At 37.2% G+C, this 17,858-nt stretch overlaps 1 non-coding gene and 2 pseudogenes across 3 annotated transcripts; all 3 read left to right on the top strand.

Annotated features, from left to right (window-relative positions):
• Positions 1 to 13: 13 nt before the first annotated feature.
• Positions 14 to 86, top strand: TRNAR-CCU (transfer RNA arginine (anticodon CCU)). Its single transcript has one exon. It is a non-coding gene; the product is annotated as a tRNA-Arg (tRNA).
• Positions 87 to 3,197: 3,111 nt separating this feature from the next.
• On the top strand, positions 3,198 to 5,607 carry LOC143622773 (myosin-binding protein 7-like; annotated as a pseudogene). Its single transcript, XR_013151774.1, has 4 exons — positions 3,198 to 3,411; positions 3,503 to 4,797; positions 4,945 to 4,991; positions 5,273 to 5,607. The product of XR_013151774.1 is annotated as a myosin-binding protein 7-like (transcript).
• Positions 5,608 to 7,614: 2,007 nt separating this feature from the next.
• LOC143622772 (calcium-dependent protein kinase 20-like) lies at positions 7,615 to 17,858 on the top strand (annotated as a pseudogene). The gene is made up of 7 exons (XR_013151773.1): positions 7,615 to 8,564; positions 9,306 to 9,449; positions 9,568 to 9,720; positions 10,580 to 10,695; positions 10,840 to 11,007; positions 16,781 to 17,005; positions 17,671 to 17,858. The product of XR_013151773.1 is annotated as a calcium-dependent protein kinase 20-like (transcript).

The following is a 17,858-nucleotide window of genomic DNA, read 5'->3' as shown; positions in this document are numbered from 1 at the left end:
GTATTAATAAGAAGCGCCTGTAGCTCAGTGGATAGAGCGTCTGTTTCCTAAGCAGAAGGTCGTAGGTTCGACCCCTATCTGGCGCGTGTATTTTAATTTTCAAATTTAGCACAAAAAGGTTTTTTTTTTTTTTAAACGACCAATCAAATAAATCTATTAAGCGGGATAGTAAGCTATCAGTCCACCAACAAAACAACAACGCCAACAATATATTTCTTTACCCATACACTCCATGAGAAGTCAAATACTCTCCACCTCAAGTAAGACTCGGGTTTTTTGACCTGCTACATATCCAAAACAATTCAAGGCTTTTATTTCACCCGAAGCTTGACTAACATGAATGGACTCCTTTTGAGCACCCTCACGTTCCTTGTCTTTCAAATGCACCACATTAATTAAGGCAAACCACATTAAATACTTTCGCTTTTCGAGTGGAAAGTTGATAGTATTTATGAAGCTCCAAAATGTCCTAGGCAGAGAAAGCAAAAAAAGATGGTATTTTACACCAACTTGCGGTACCATGCCACACTGCTTGAGCAAACTAGCACGCCACAATAAGATGTTCCACCGTTTTCTAGCACACCACAATAAGATGTTCCACTGTTTTCACCTCATCTTCGCACACCAGGCACCAAACCGCCTCAACTGTTGTATTCCGTCTTGCCAATGCACATAAAACCGGTAGTCTTTCCATCTCCGCCCTCCAAGCAAGTATCCCAACCTTCCTTGGTACAAAGTTATTCCACTCAAGAATAAACTCCCCCATCACACCCTTTACATTCCCTAACCACCTTTTCAAACTTCCTAAAAGAATAAATAACACTTAAGGCTAAAGTTGATCATTTGACATTTCTTTGTTCATCAATTGCAGTAGCATTCTTTGTATAATCAAATTGCATAAACCTCAATGCGGTGATTGCATGATAGTTTGCTAGAGTAAATACTACTCCTTCTCTTAACTATCGACACCCTGTGGGTTCAACATACATTTTCAGATTGTTCGCTTTTTCTAAGTAATCATCGCACCTTCTTACGCGTTGTTGCTATTTTAAATAAGCTCTTGCAAACATTACTGATTAATGTTATAGATGAGCGCAAAGATAAGCGTACAAGCGATAGTTACAATTAAGTGACCAACATAATAAACATAATACATAAAGAAAATTTATTTTAAAGTTTGAGCTCACTTATGCTATACTAAAATTGAGTTTTTAATGAGTTACACCCCTAGTTGAACCCTGTAATGTAAAGTTCTACCATCTTCCTTCAGTGAATTCACTGATTCATCAGAAAATATTTAAACATATGAGCGTCTAAATACATACTTAGATTAATGGAAAGTCAAACAAAGCGCCTGTAGCTCAGTGGATAGATCGTCTGTTTCCTAAGCAGAAAGTCTTATGTTCGATCCCTACCTGGCGCGTTTAATTATTTTATGTCTTTTTTTCTAAGTTTTAAACTAAGCTTTTATAACTATTATCGTCTTTTTTTCTAAGTTTTAATCTAAGCTTTTATAACTATTATCTAGGAGTAGGGATGTTCTTCATGTTAGTTTTTCTGAGTCGATTTATTCAGGTTTCAAAGTTTACACATTTTTTATGATTAATTTACTTGCACCATAAAAGATTGTTAAAAAAGCGTAAACTAAGTTCAAGCTTACGAGCTTATAAGAATTTTAATGAGCGAGTTGAATCAAACCAACATCAACTCACTCTCGAGTTCATAAGTCATAATAATATTGATGCAGTTTTGGAAACACGATCAAATTGTTTGCCCGTAATTTGATTTGGTTCGGTCTATCAAGCTCACGGTAAATCGGTAACTTGGATATCAAGTCGAGCATATTACATGGGCTACATGATACTAATTTATATACTAATTAGTTTTTTTCAACATGATAAGGTTTTGTAAACAAGTCTAGCTAGGTTTTGAAGTTTAAATTAGCATATATATCCAAGCTTACAGATTATATCATGATATTGCAATTTTTCAAGTTATATGAGAAATTGAGAATTAGATGGATCGATCTTATGATCTAAAACATTGTTTGTGTTTATGGGTTTTAGTTACCAAACTTCACAAACGGCTCTATATCTTAATAATTAAAATCAAAAGCTTAAAAAACGATGCCCCCTTTTCAAATACAATCTAGCTTAGTTGACTCATAATCTCTCATCCAAACTTGAAATTGAGCTCTTATATAACTCACATCTTTTTTATTATTATTTTTTTGTTCAAACGAAAACTCCTCGAATCTTACAACTTAATTTAAAACTTATTTTCGACCTTGAATTTGTTTCATATCATATGATGGGCTTACTTTACTGATTTTGACCCAAGTTTCATATCATAAGATGCTTATTAAGGGGCTATAAATTGACTTTTATTGGCTTACTTTGACCACTACTATTATACTAATACTAATTAGTAATTACTAAACAATAAATAATATCACTTAGGATATTCACACGTTTTATTAGACGGCCGATGATTGAAATGGTCTAATTTTCAAGAAACACGCAAAACCCAACTCGATATATCTATTATTTTCCTTTTGTTTAGAATAAGAATTTTATTTTTATGTTTACATCTACTTATTCATTGCTTTATTTATAGCAATTATCAGAAAAAAATCATATTTGAGTAACCGTATTTTATTTTGAAATACAAATTTGCTTAGTATATTATTTTTCATGATGAAAATACGATTTTCAACCTTTTAATTTTTCAGTAAACAAAAAATAAGCATTTCTTTAACAGAAACATCAATCAAGTCACTAATCATATTTTAAAATGCTATATTGCAAGGTATATTTTTTTGTCTACACTTATACAGTTTTTACTTACATAAAACTAATTTTATAATTATCGTAAAAATAACGTATTATATTGGAAGTGCATGATTAAACAAATTACAAACATAAACAACTATTATAGGACCAAGAAACATATACTTGTTTAAATGAATAAAACTTTGCGTAACAACCCTCGTTCACAACAAGTTAGGTATTCAGACGGTATCAAGTTCATTCGACGTTTGATATAGCAACCAAAGGAGAAAATCCAAAAAATCAAAGCCGCAAAATAAATCAAAATGTAATCGCGGCACGAATATCGAGAAACCATTATCAATATATTATTATAATATAATATTATAATACAATATAATATAGTATACACAAATATATATTGAATAATATTCAAAACACACACACATAATCATGCCAAATATGCAGAGACAAATAAACAAGCATAAAAGATAAATCTAGGGTTTGAAATTGTTTTCGATCTAAACCCCCAAATCTTCCTCTTTTCCCTCCACAAAACCTATTTTCCTGCCAATTTTTCACATCAATTCTTCATATTGATTTCAATCTTCATCACCAGCTCAACGATTCCTTGTTCCGTACGGTATATTTCATTCACCTAATCTCAATTTCGTCAAACAATTTGTTATTTGTCGATTAATACGTTCATATTGATTCATAATCGTAATTTGTAGGTTCTATTGGTGTTTTGTTTAGTCTAGAAGCTGCTTTTGTTATTGTTATTGTTGTTATTTGATTGGATTTGATGCACTTTTGGTGTTGATATGGAGTCGGAAAGCTCGAGTACGGTCAAACACTGTGATTGTCGTTGTGGTTATTGTGAATCTGGAACCGGATATTATTCCGGGGCATGGTTACGGTCCGTGAAACGAAAAGTAGACGAATTTGATCACGATGGTGATAAGTTTATCATACCAGGTCTTGTAATCCCGTCTGTAGCGCGTGTGGATATTGAAAACGAATGTAACGCGTTGCGTGAAATGGTTAACAACCAACAACACACGATTCAGGACCTGATTTCTGATTTGGAAGAGGAACGATACGCTTCGTCGTCTTCGGCGAATGAGGCTATGTCGATGATTTTGAAGTTGCAGCGTGAAAAGGCGGAGATTCAGATGGAAGCGCGGCAGTTTAAGCGGTTTTCGGAAGAGAAATGGCGCATGATCAACAGGAGTTGATGGCGTTGGAGGAGCTGTTGTATAGGCGGGAGCAGTCGATTCAGTCTTTGAGTTGTGAAGTGCAGGCGTATAAACATAGAATGATTAGTTTCGGGCTTACGGAATTGGAAGCAGACGGTAACGTTGTTACGAATTTAGAAAGTCAGTTTGATTTTGCATCGTATGATTACCCTCGTTTGAAAGTCAACAATATGAATGAAAATCGGGATAATGATAATGCAACGATTGATATAGAAAAGTATGCATTTGGTGAAACACCACATTCTTTAAAAGATATAGAAGAAAGAATCAATGAATTGGAAGGAAGTCAAAGCCAACCGGTTCTTGAGAAGGTTATAGTTGGTTATTCACCAATGAAGAAATACTCGAGTGATAGTGTCGACTCGTTTTCTACACATGTAAAAGAAGTAGAGCCCGCATCTGAATTTGGGGATGAAACGAGTGATAGGATTTATACTATTGACTCTATACATAATGTGAACAATGATCAAAAGGGTAATATTGGTAGTTATGATGAATACAATTCTTTTATGGGTAGTGATAAAGAATCATCTTCGCATACTGAAATTGAAAGTCTGGAAGTTAAGAAGTTATATGCAAGACTTCATGCACTCGAGGCAGATCGGGAATCGATGAGGCAAACACTTATTTCTATGAGGACTGATAAGGCCCAGTTGGTATTATTGAAGGAAATAGCTCAACAGTTGTGGAAAGAAATGCCCCCGCCACACAAAGTTTATGTTAACAAACCGTATAATGGCGTGGGTTCGTCTTTCTTTTCAATGCTCAAGGTAAACTTATTATTGTTATATTTCAATATGATCACATATGCATATAACATTAGTTTTGCATATAAGATTTGATATTGATGAATTAGTTTGTATTGTTGTATTGGTAAAACATGAAAATTATATTTGTTATCTTTTGCTCTTTGGCAGTGGATCGCAACCTTCGGTTTCTTGAGAGGGAAAACACAACGAAACAAGTGAGTATTGTTAATCTTTTTTAAATTTGGATATAAGCAATTATTAGCTGGTTTTGGTTAAGTAGTTTAACACCACCGCATGTAACAAATAATCTTTCGGTATGGTGGCTTAACGAGGACTGCTACTTACATTACAAAATACGCATCACCTTTTTTCATAAGAATGTGCTTCTTGGTCTTTTTGTATATTAGGTTCTTTAATATATTAAATTGTCAAGCAATTATTTAAACAACTAATCATCTGGTTATGATTTATTCTTTTTATTTGGGAATATTTTCAGGCACATTTTTATTGCATTGGCGGGGAGCGCAGGCTTGCTTATGCTTCTTGACAAGAGACCTCAAATCGGGCAATGGAGGTGTCTTTCTAGTACTAGTTTGAAAAAATGATGTCATAACTCTTCATATATCCAATTCTCTGCTGATGTCATACATTTGAACAGATTTTTAATTTTTATTTCTTTCAAATTAGCATTCACATATGTTGTGTGGATATAGATGTAATTTTGCTAACTGCTCATGTATATTGCTTGCAATAAAGAACTACAAATTCTAGTACGATTTTTCTCTAGCTTTATGTTTCGGGATCAAAGTTGTTACGTTCCAGCATGGCCATTTAATTTATGCTATGTTGACACCCTCGGGACAATGGTCATGTTTGATAGTATTTGTGTATAGATGACAATGGGTGGTGTTTTTGACGGGGTTTGGTATTCTATGACCCACATCCCTGATCATAACAATCAGTATCCCCATCAAAAATTAATATCCGTATGTTGATGCGTTGATGGTATCCTTTTTGATACTCATTAGCTGTCGTGTTTGCGAGTTTACCTGGAAAGATTAAGGATTCCGTTTATGGTCTTCAGGCAATATGTGAAATTTTTTGCAAAAATTTTCAAAGGGTGGATGCATTTTGATACTCGTTAGCTGTCGTGTTTGAGTGTTTGGTATCTCAGTTAGGCTTTTGAGGTGAGTTTACTATCATGTTTCGGGTAATTGGTATCTGACAAGTAATTTTTGACCACATCGCAAACTAGATGGGTAATAAGTAATGCTGTAATGGGTATGATCCATGCATTATCCTTCGAACACGCTAAACACCTTTTATGAATTCTTAGATTTTCCATACACCACTTATGTACTTCTCTTAAGTAAATGTTCAGTTCGAGAACCTTTTAGATTATCATTGTTAAAATGTGTACAACGCATGAACACAATAAAGCTTTACACAAACAAAGAGAAGATTAAAAAAAAGTTGAGTTTTTCATTTGGTGAAAATTCATAGCAAGAGTTTTGGACTGTCATGCGCAATTAGTTAAGGACTAAGATTGATTCGTTAGTAATTGTAACTGTAAAAGTAAATGAGAAGTTAATGTCTAGAAGGAAAAGAGGACATAGTGCATCTAACTTTCTATATGGTTCACTATTATAGTAAGTTTTTATTACCTGACCGGCCAACCCAAACACTCTTTAAGCATCAACACGACACACCCCAAGCCATGGAGTCACATAAGTGTGTTCAACTTGTATTGATGCCAAAGTCGTGTATGGTTAAAATTATGCAAATATCTTTTCCCAGTTTATGCTGTGTTCCCTAGTTCATTTACGGAAAGAATGGAAATGAAAGGAAAGAAAAGTTTTTCCTTTCCATTCTATTCTTTTCTTTTCCTTTCCCTTTCCCTTTCACTTTCCTTCCATTTTACTCTTCAAACATTCTCATTTCTTTCCTTAAATGAATCTCTAGAACACCCTTTTTGTTATTTCCTTCCACAAAAAAAACTCGGAACACCTCTTTTATTCTTTCCATCCCTTTCCTTTCCTTTCTTTCTTAAAGTTATACTCAGGAAAAAAGGCAACCATGTACACATGTCATGCCCTAAAACCCGTCTACATATTTTATCAAGAAACACAATCTTACAATAATCGATCATTTGTAAAACTATAACGTAAAAAGTCTCCTTAAAAGCACCATCAACGTTCTCCTTCACATTAGGTATGCCCGACTTCTGGCCTGCAACATCAACTTATTTTCATGAACACGACCTTTCTCTCCCATCCCCAACTCACATGAACGACCTTTCTTCTACACAAACGGTGTGCGACCAAATCACGTATACAACTTCTCATCCCTCTCTCTTCCACGTCTGTCATCCGTAATTTCAAAACCCATCGATTAACGTAATGACTTAATAATTGTATAAAGGACCACAGCGTGGGTCAAAACGGAGAGGTTAAAAGTTAAAACATTAATCATACTTTATGTTTTATTTTATTTAGTGGAGTATTATTTTTGGGATTTTCCCTCCTTTAATAATAACTCAAAATAATAATTCAATTCGTTGAGTTAAGTCAGTAACTCGTTAAGCTCCGTCTCGTTCCCTCCATTTTCCGTTAATCCAATTTCACATTTCCCCCAAATTTCGTCAAGAATTAGGGTTTCTAATTAGCAGTAACCTGCAAATTATCACATAATAATCAGTTAATTACCCTCCAACTTTCATCAATTTCATCTCAATTTAACATTTCGCATTTCTTCCTGTAACTAAATCCTATTTGTTCATGTTCATGACAATTTCACCTTCAACCTTATAATATCCTGTTTTCGGTGTACGATCGGATCACAATTCACACACCTGAAGCTGCATCACGCATTATCGATTTCATCAAATGCGATCCGCACGTTTAAATCCGCGAGTCTTAAGGTTACGGTTAGGGTTTCGTATTTGGTGTAAATTCTGATTAATGGGAAACACTTTTGTGGGTCCCAGTGTAGGACGCCCTGGCTTCCTACAATCCGTCACCTCCGCCGTCTGGAAAACCCGCCCGCCCGAAACACTCTCCCACCTCCCAACAAAACCAATACTAATAATAATAATAAACCAGATGATAGTGTAAAGTCAAAGGAATTGGCGCAAAGCGCACAAAGCGTGCAGAGTACTCCGCCCGAGACTGTTAAAATGTCGGTACAGGAAGTAGTTAAACCGGATGAAACAGTTAAGTTACCGGAGGAGAAACCGAAGCCTACGAGTAATTTCAAACATGTGAAGAGTATAGGAGTTCAAAACTCTGTATTACAACGGAAAACCGGGAATTTGAAGGAGATTTATAATGTGGGGAAGAAACTAGGGCAAGGTCAATTCGGGACGACGTATTTGTGTATAGAGAAGGAGACCGGAAAGGAGTTTGCGTGTAAAACGATAGTTAAACGGAAGCTAGCGACAAAGGATGATGTGGAGGATGTTAGGAGGGAGATACAGATAATACATCATTTAGCGGGGCATCCGAATGTGATATCGATTGTGGGTGCTTATGAAGATGCTGTTGCTGTTCATGTTATTATGGAGATGTGTGCGGGTGGGGAGTTGTTTGATAGGATTATACAACGGGGGCATTACACGGAGAAGAAAGCTGCGGAGCTTACTAGGATAATAATAGGGGTTGTTGAAGCGTGTCACTCTTTAGGGGTTATGCATAAAGATTTGAAGCCTGAGAATTTTCTGTTTGTTAGTGAGCAGGAAGAAGCTGCGCTTAAAACTATTGATTTCGGGCTTTCGATGTTCTTTAAGCCAGGTATTTTTATATTGTCAGTGTTTCATTTGATTTGATGATTATAGAGATTGAAGAAACATGTTGAATGAGAGAACATATTGGACCATAGGTGACTTTTATAACTGCCCTTGAAAAGATAACTCCTAACAAACAACGTACCCAATCGTAACCCACTCTTAACAAGATGATTGTTTGTTAATATCATAAACGATCACAAATGAACATATATCAATTTCAAAAGTAAAAAAGTTGCATTTTTAAACTTAAAACATTAGACATAATCACCCAAAATAAGTATAAAGTTTGGTACTTGATGTAATTATCTGTTTATACTTGACATGATAAAACTAAAATTAAAAAAAATATATATAAAATATAAAAAACATTTAATGACCAAACGCAAACAAACAAACATGACTGAATGTTCACGAACGAACATAAACGAGCACATCGCTGAATGTTCACGAACACGACCTCTGTTCTTGTTTGCTCATTTAATTAATCGAATGGAATCCCTTGTTCATGTTCGTTTGTTTATTAAATGGAAGCTAGTACACGAACTTCCCGCAGAACGGTTCACTGAACATTTGGACATTTGGTTCATTTACAGCCCTAGCTCAGTAGCTCCCATTGACACTCTTGGCTTGGGTTTGGTTATTTTGGTTCGGTTACGTCTGCTATTTCAGTTATGGATCTTTTTTTTTAATGCACACCCCTAGTTTCTATATATGTATATTAGTAATATTTTGAGTGCTTTAACAGGTGAGATGTTCACTGATATGGTCGGGAGCCCTTATTATGTGGCCCCAGAGGTCTTGAGGAAATTCTACAGTCAAGAATGTGATATTTGGAGTGCGGGTGTAATCATCTACATTTTGTTATGTGGGGTCCCGACATTCTGGGATGGTGAGAAACAGAGAATGTTATCTTTGTCTGCTGTGTTTTTTGTTTATCACTTTTGTGGTGATATTATTATAAGGTTGCATACTTGCATTTATCGTTCTGTTGCTGTGATCTGAATCAGAAACGGAGTCAGGTATATTTGACCAGGTTTTGAAAGGTGATCTTGACTTTTCATCAGAACCATGGCCAGACATATCTGAAAGTGCAAAAGATCTGGTTAAAAAAATGCTTGTAAGAGATCCTAAAAGACGGCTCACAGCACCTGAAGTTCTTCGTGAGTATACGTTCCTATTTTATAATAATAATTAATGCTAATGCTAATTTTGGATAAACCCTATTTCCCTGAGTCAATTCCTTCATGAACAATTATCAAGTCCTGAAAGCCTCTAGTATGAAAAGGCAGTACACACTTTGATAAGAGTATTTCCGTAATAACAATGCTGACACTTTTGAATACATCGTCAGTTGTGTTAAGTTTTTCACACGGGCATATCAAAAAATTTCACAGGCTAGTGTAATCATGCGTGTTAGTGCGTATTGATTAACGAAGATGTTAGGCGTTTAGAAATTAAAACTGCTTGAGTAAACTCTTTATTCATGGTTAGCAGTGGCGAAACTTGGGCTAAGTCAGAGGAGGGGGGGGGGAGGGTTGAAGTCACTGAAGGGTGACCGGGCTCAATATATATAAATAATGCGGACGAAATCACGTAAATTTACCCTACGAAGCGAAAAAACAGCGGTGATCGGGGACACCCTCGCCCCCTTTAAAGCTACACCACTGATGGTTAGCATACTGAATAGTGATTTCATCATATTGATTACGGTTATGATAATCTTTATTGTTATAATGGGATGCATGTGTTACCATACTAATAGATGAACTCATAATGCTAGTTATAATTATAATTATTTTGTTGACAATTATCGCAAGTAATAAATACATTCCGTCACACATGGAGAATAAGATACATACATATGCAATTAGAGTAACAAAAATTACAAATATGAAACTCCAAGATTAATATATAACTAAGATTCATATGCATGTATTTTTTTTTTTATGTTCTTTTGATGATTATCTTTGTTTAATATATTTTTGAATTTTAGTTTGCTGCCATCATATTCTGTTATAGGTCACCCTTGGGTTCAAGCTGATGGTGTGGCTCCAGATAAGCCTCTTGATTCTGCTGTTCTTTCCCGTCTCAAGCAATTTTCTGCCATGAACAAAATCAAGAAGATAGCTATCAGAGTAAGTTTTTTTTCCAACTGTTTTCTGTTAATCCCTTTTTAACCATAAATCATAGTGTTTATTATCTTTAGATAAAGTGTTTATCATAAATCATATTGTTTATTATTATAACCATAAATCATAGTGTTTAACTATAAATCATAGGTTATTGCTGAGAGTCTATCTGAAGAAGAAATTGCTGGACTCAAATAAATGTTCAAACTGATAGATTCTGATGGCAGTGGCCAGATCACATTACAAGAATTAAAGAAAGGCTTAGAGAAAGTTGGAGCCAATTTAAACGATACAGAAATTGCTCGCCTAATGGAAGCGGTAAATTATCCGAGATCCCTTTATTTCCAGCTTACCACCAAGTCTTTTTGTTAAAAATAAAAGGTCTTGTGTGATTATTTTATGTGGGGCTGTAAGCAAGTCAAGCAAATTCGAGCCTGGGTGGGCTTGTCTATCTTAATGAGATGAAATGTTAAGCTAAACCAAGTTCGTGGCTCCTCTGGTGATTCGTTTATTTTTAAAAAAATTAAAGTTTTACAAAATTTTGAATATTTTACACATTAATATATAAACTAAAAATAATATTTGTAACATGTACACATAATGCATAATCTATAACTTAAATAATTCATAATTTATATAATTAAAATTTGGGTCATAAATAATATTTAAATTTGGGATTCGCTTTTGAACGAGAAGTTTTAACATGTTTCTTATTCAATCAATCAATCAATCATGCCCAGTAAAATCCCACCGACAGCAAAGCTATAAGTAGGGTCTGGGGAGGGTGGGATGTAGGCACACCGTACCTCTATCCAAAGGAATAAAGAGGTGGCTTCCAGAGAGACCCTTGGCTCTAGGTACATGTGTATGAAGCAAAATAAAGGAAATCAAAGTTTAACAGTTATATAAAAACTACTACTAATTATAATAATATTAATAATAAGATCACAGTTTAACAGCTATATAAAAGCTAATAATAATTATAAAAATAATAATAATATATGTAAGGGAAATACCATTATGGTATGTGACCTAAATAAGTTAAGTCTAAGCCTTAAGGTATTCAATTCTCTCTAAAAATCCTTAACTTTAATTCTACTTCTCCACGAATTCCTAACCTCAACCATGTCCTCGGAGAGGTTTAGGTCTATCAAATCCTGCCTAATCCTCTCATCCCAAGTCAATTTCGGTCGTCCTCTACCCCTCCTCCCCTCTATAGTAATGTTTTCTACGGATCTAACAGGATTCGTCGTCTGTCTTCTCTTTACATGTCCAAACCATCTCAATCTCCACTCTCTTATCTTGTCTGCTATGTTCGCCACCCCTAATCTCTCGCGAAACACAACGTTTCTTATTCGGTCTAGCCTTGTGTGCCCACACATCCAACGTAGCATTCTCATTTCTGCTACCTCCATCTTCCGCACTTGTGCCTTCTTGATGGCCCAACAATCTGTTCCATATAGCATTGCAGGTCTAACTGCCACCCTATAGAATTTTCCCTTTAGTTTAGTCGGGAAACTCTTGTCGCACAATATACCTGTGGCTGCTTTCCATCTACACCATCCTACCTGAACTCGGTGGGTCACATCACTGTCTAATTCCCCATCGCTCTGTACAAAAGATCCTAAATACTTGAACTTCGTTACCTGCGGGACCACCTGCCCTTCAATTGTGATCTGTGCGTCTTCATTGTCGTTTATCCCACCAAAATCACAGTGGAGGTACTCCGTCTTAGATCGGCTAATCTTTAAACCTTTTGTCTCTAAGGCTGTTCGCCACTCCTCAAGCCTCATGTTTAGATCTTGTTTTTTCTCAGCAAGTAACACAATATCGTCTGCGAACATCATGCACCACGGGAGAGTCCCCTGAATCGACTTTGACAACTCATCCAAGACTACTGCAAAAAGAAACGGGCTCAACGCTGACCCCTGGTGAAGACCTACCTCTACAGGAAAGAAATCAGTATCCCCCACTGGCGCACGGACACTTGTTTCACTCCTGGTATACATATCCATAATTATCTCTATGTATTTCCTGGGCACTCTTCTACCCTCCAAGCACTCCCAGAGCACCTGTCGTGGCACACTGTCGTAGGCCTTTTCTAGGTCAATAAACATCATATGTAGATCACGCTTCTTCTCCCTATACTTTTCCGTTAATCTTCTTATAAGGTGTATTGCCTCTGTGGTGGAACGCCCCGGCATGAAGCCAAATTGGTTGACCGTAACCTGAGTTTCTCGTCTAAGTCTACCCTCAATCACTCTTTCCCATAGCTTCATAGTATGACTTAGTAGTTTGATTCCTCTGTAGTTACCACAACATTGGGCGTCTCCTTTGTTCTTATAGATAGGAACTACAACGCTGCTCCTCCACTGGTCTGGCATCTTACCTGATTTGAGAATACTATTGAACAGAGTAGTTAACCACATGACTCCTTCCTCCCCCAGACACTTCCACACCTCGATGGGTATGTTGTCTGGGCCAACCGCCTTAGACCTTCCCATCCTCCTAAGTGCATCCTTCACCTCTTCTCGTGTGATCCGTCGGCAGTAGCAGTTATTCGATTGTTGTCGTTGAAAGTTTGTGTTGTCATGTTTTTCTTGGTAAGCTCTCCCATTGTTAAAAAGATTGTGGAAGTAGGTTTACCATCTTAGCTTGATGTCCTGCTCCTTGACCAGTACATGCCCATCTGTATCCTTTATGAACTTCACCGGTCCTAGATCTTTCCTTCTACGCTCCATGGCTTTGGCAATCTTAAACATAGCATGTTCCCCCTCTTTTGTTTCTAGACTTTCATACATCCGTTTAAAGGCCGCCTTCTTTGCTTCCGCCACTGCCTTCTTCACCTCTATCTTGGCCGTTTTGTAGTTGTCCCTCAATTCCACTCGCTCCACCTCATTCGTGCACCTCATTAGCTCCCTAAAACATCCTTGTTTGTCCCTTATCTTGTCTTGCACTGCGTCATTCCACCACCAAGACTCCTTATGCCCACTTGTCTTTCCTGTTGTGACCCCGAGAGTCTCCTTTGCTACTTGGATGATCTTTGTCTCCATAGCTTCCCATATATGAGTTGAGTCCCCATTTAGTCGAGCCCGCGTATGCAGTATGAGTTTATCCTTAAACAGTAGGAAATTTTCGTCCTTCAAATTTCCCCATCGAATTCTCGGTGTACCTTTCTTCTCTCGAACAGTCAGCTTATTTCTGAAGGCTATATCTGTCACTAGTAGTCGATGTTGAGTCACAACTGCCTTCCCAGGTATGACTTTGCAGTTCTTCCACCAACGTCGGTCTCCTTGCCTCATCAAAAGGTAGTCAATTTGCGTGTCGCGTCCGCCACTGCTAAAAGTGATTAAATGAGAATCTTGTTTCCTAAAATAAGAATTTATAATACCTAGGTCATGTGCCACCGCAAACTCTAGAAGATCTGTTCCGGTCTCATTCCTATCACCAAAACCGAAACCCCCATGTACGGCTTGAAAACCATCGTTAGCCTTACCAATGTGTCCATTAAAATCACCTCTTATGCAAATCCTCTCCCCCCTAGGTATGCCCCCTACCACTGCGTCTAGGAAATCCCAAAATTCTCTCGTTTCCTGATCCCCTAGGCCTACATGAGGCGCGTAGGCGGAGACTACTGCCACTACTTCCTCTCCTAGTACTAATTTCAACACCATAATCTTGTCATTATGTCTTATCACCTCCACCACACTAGTGTGTATTTCCTTAGCCACTAGAAACCCCACTCCATTCCTAGCTCCATCAGACCCCGAGTACCACAACTTATACCCATTACACTCAGCCCCTCTATGTCCTTTCCACTTAGTCTCCTGGAGGCATGCTATCTGAACCCTACGTCTTTTAAGCACATCTACCAATTCTAGCAACTTACCATTTAATGTTCCTACATTCCAAGAAGCCAAACGCAATATACGCTCCCTATCTTTACTCTTTCCTACACCCCTTGTTTCAGGACATGGTCTCAAGTAATAGTCATGGTTCCTACGCTCTATGGTTGCAACTAATCACACAAACACAAGCAATAGAACACCAAATCAATAATAATAATAATAATAATAATAGTAACAAAAACTAATAATAATAATAATAATAATAATAGTGTGTAGCAATAACAATAATAGTCAAGAGATCTTAAAATGAAAATAAACTCCAAAGATCCGGATCACGTATGTTCTAATGATAATAATAATAATAATAATACTAATAATAATAATAGTGAGAAAGGAACGGGTATACCGTGAAGATGATGAAGGCAGATACAGCTCAACGGCAGCCAGGTTACAAGAAACCCTAGGTGAAATGAATAATATAATAATAATATGAATAGGTTCAGATCGGTGATTGAAGAACGGAATCAAGAACTAGAAATAAAGGTACGAGAGACAGGTCTGGTCGGTTGACTTTATTTCTGGTCAAACCCGACACTGGTGGAGAAAGGAAAATATCACCAAATCAAAAGTCTAATAGCAATACACTGGTTGGAATATTACACCAGCGAAACAACGGGTCAAAAAGGTGACTGGAAACAGGTGCAGCTAGTGGCCGGAGACGGATTCCGGCAGGGGCTTGAGGTGGAAGACGGCGAAGACGACGACAAGGACAGGATAGGTAGGTATCTCCGTGACTGGAGCAGGATGGCTATCACAACGGTTCCGGGGTGAGTCTTCACTTGCCGGAAAAAGGAGCAGATCTGGATATCTCCGTCGGCGCGTGACGGCGGTTCGGCGGCAAGTGGCGGTGCGTCCGACGTCAGTTGGGCCCGAAATTTTCAGGGTATATAGATTGAAGGATTCCGAGAAAGATGGCTTTCTTATTACTTTCATTAAAAAATGCCACTTGGCTTTTAAGTCATACATATATACAAATTTGTGCTTTAATTTAAACGTAAACGAGACAACGATCCAGCTAATGAATAGGCCACAAGCCGAGTTGACCTTGGCTCGGGTTTAGCTTGCCCTGTTTAAAGCCAAGCTGGCTCGGCTCTGATGCTTTTTGAACAACCCTATTTTTATGTATTTTTACAACTTAAAAAAGTAAAAACAAGTCCTAAGATTTTGATCTTAGCGGGTTCTCTAATAAGGACACCGCCCCCCCTAAAGCCCAACATGTTGTGGCGAGTGCCTTATTTAGTGGAATCGTCAAGAGTTTAGAAGTGAAGTTTGATCTATCCCCTCGCCAAAAGGCGGTGTTTGAATGCCTTCGGGCTCCTCGGGCTCAGGATTTTCTAACGGCCATCCCCATTGAAGGATTAGGCCAACGTATGTCGGGTTTGGAGTATCGGGCTATCCTTAAGTACCGGTTAATGATCCCTATGTTCCCGACGGATGAACCTTGCCCAATTTGTCGCAAGGTCTGTTTGGATTCTTTTGGTGACCATGCGGTGCATTGCAAAGAATTTCCTGGCTTTAAATACAGACATGATCTGGTTAGGGATGTTCTGTGTGATGTTCTTAAACGGGCAGGGATTTCTGCTAAAAAGAAGGCCCCTGTTAACTTTCTCACGGATCCTCTTGAAGGGAGGTCTACTTTATGACCAGCTGATATTCTTGTGTTTGGGTGGGCAGGGGGGAAACACGCCTGTGTGGATCTTACAGGAGTGTCTCCTCTTGTTGGGCTCAGGGACCGTGGGTTTGTTATGGGTAGGCTGCGTTGAAGGACGAATCGGGCAAAGTTGTTAAACACGAGAAAGCTTGTTTAGATAATCAACATGTCTTTCTACCATTTGCCTTTGATACATTTGGTTTTCTGGCTCCAGAGGCTGTGAAATTTTTTAGTAGGGTTCAGCGCGTCGTACACGGAACCTTTTCAGCTTCTAGGTCCCAAAGCTTCGTTTTTAGCAGGATTGGCTTTGCTATTCAAAAGGGGGTTGCGGCGCAGCTTGTTGCCCGTTTGCCTGCCACTTTATTGTAATCGTTTTATAGTAAATTATATAAAATAGTCCTAAGATTATCTGGAATTATTTTGCCTTACTGAACACTAACATGAATTACATCTCATTACCATTAACCTTTTGATATAAGTTTCATCCATTTTAATATATTTCTTTAATCACACATGTTCACTAACATTTCAGGCAGACATTGACAACAGTGGCACCATAGATTACAAAGAATTTGTTGCAGCAATGCTCCACCTAAACAAAATCCATAAAGAAGATCATATGTATGCTGCATTTTCATACTTTGATAAAGATGGTAGTGGTTTCATCACTGCAGAGGAACTCCAGCTGGCATTTGATAAATTCGGTTTGGGTGATATACATCTTGATGAAGTTATGAATGACATCGATAAAGATAATGTACATCATTCCTTCTCTAATCTCATCATTTACCAAACGGATCAACACAAGTTGTGTTGATGCGTCCGTTAACATTTTTTTTCCCATTATTCTTAAATTTTACAAAAATCAATCATTTTGGGTCACTTTTAGTTAGGGGTGTGCATGGGTTGGGTTTGGCCTCAAATCGAACCAACAACCGAATATCCGGTTTTTGAGTTTTTGAAAACCGTTTGGTTTTTGGTTTGGGTTCGGTTTTACCATCTGGGCTTGAAATTTTTGGGCCAAAAAAATGGTATTAAATAATGAATTTGGGCCTAAACCTTTTTGTTTATTAATTATTATATATTTTTTCAAAAAAAAAATTATTTTGCATTTGGATTTTTGGACCTACAGAGTACAGACTACACGGTTTATTAATTGTTTTAGCAATTACTTAGCATTCTAAATCAAAAGTGAAAATCCAAAATTCAGTCCGGTTCTGTTTTAGTTACATGCAAAACCAAAACCGAACTAAAAATAGTGTTTTACGAAAACATAAAACCAAACTGTCGGTTTTTGTACGGATTAGGTTAGATTGGTTTCATGCGTTTGAAAGATTTACCCATTTGACCCGTTAGTAGTAAAATATAACCTGAACAAATGTCAGTTCTCTTACAAACCTTTTGTTTTTTTAATGATTATAGGACGGGCGGATAGATTACAGTGCATTTGTGGCAATGATGAAAGAGGGTGACTTTGGGAAGAACATAACTCCCCGGTTAAGGTAGAACTGTAATTTTTTTGTTGATTATTCATAGTTTTCATACTTACCAATCTTCTAAATATAAAACAATTAGCAAGTCGCCATCTTTGTAAAGATCCACATCATATA

This window comes from Bidens hawaiensis, unplaced genomic scaffold (genome assembly GCF_021521415.1).
Source record: "Bidens hawaiensis isolate Kalapana, Puna unplaced genomic scaffold, B.hawaiensis_p1.1 tig00003244_1, whole genome shotgun sequence".
NCBI lineage: Eukaryota > Viridiplantae > Streptophyta > Magnoliopsida > Asterales > Asteraceae > Bidens > Bidens hawaiensis.
The sequence above is the reverse complement of the archived record's forward strand: the minus strand, read 5'-3'. Positions and strand labels throughout refer to the sequence as shown.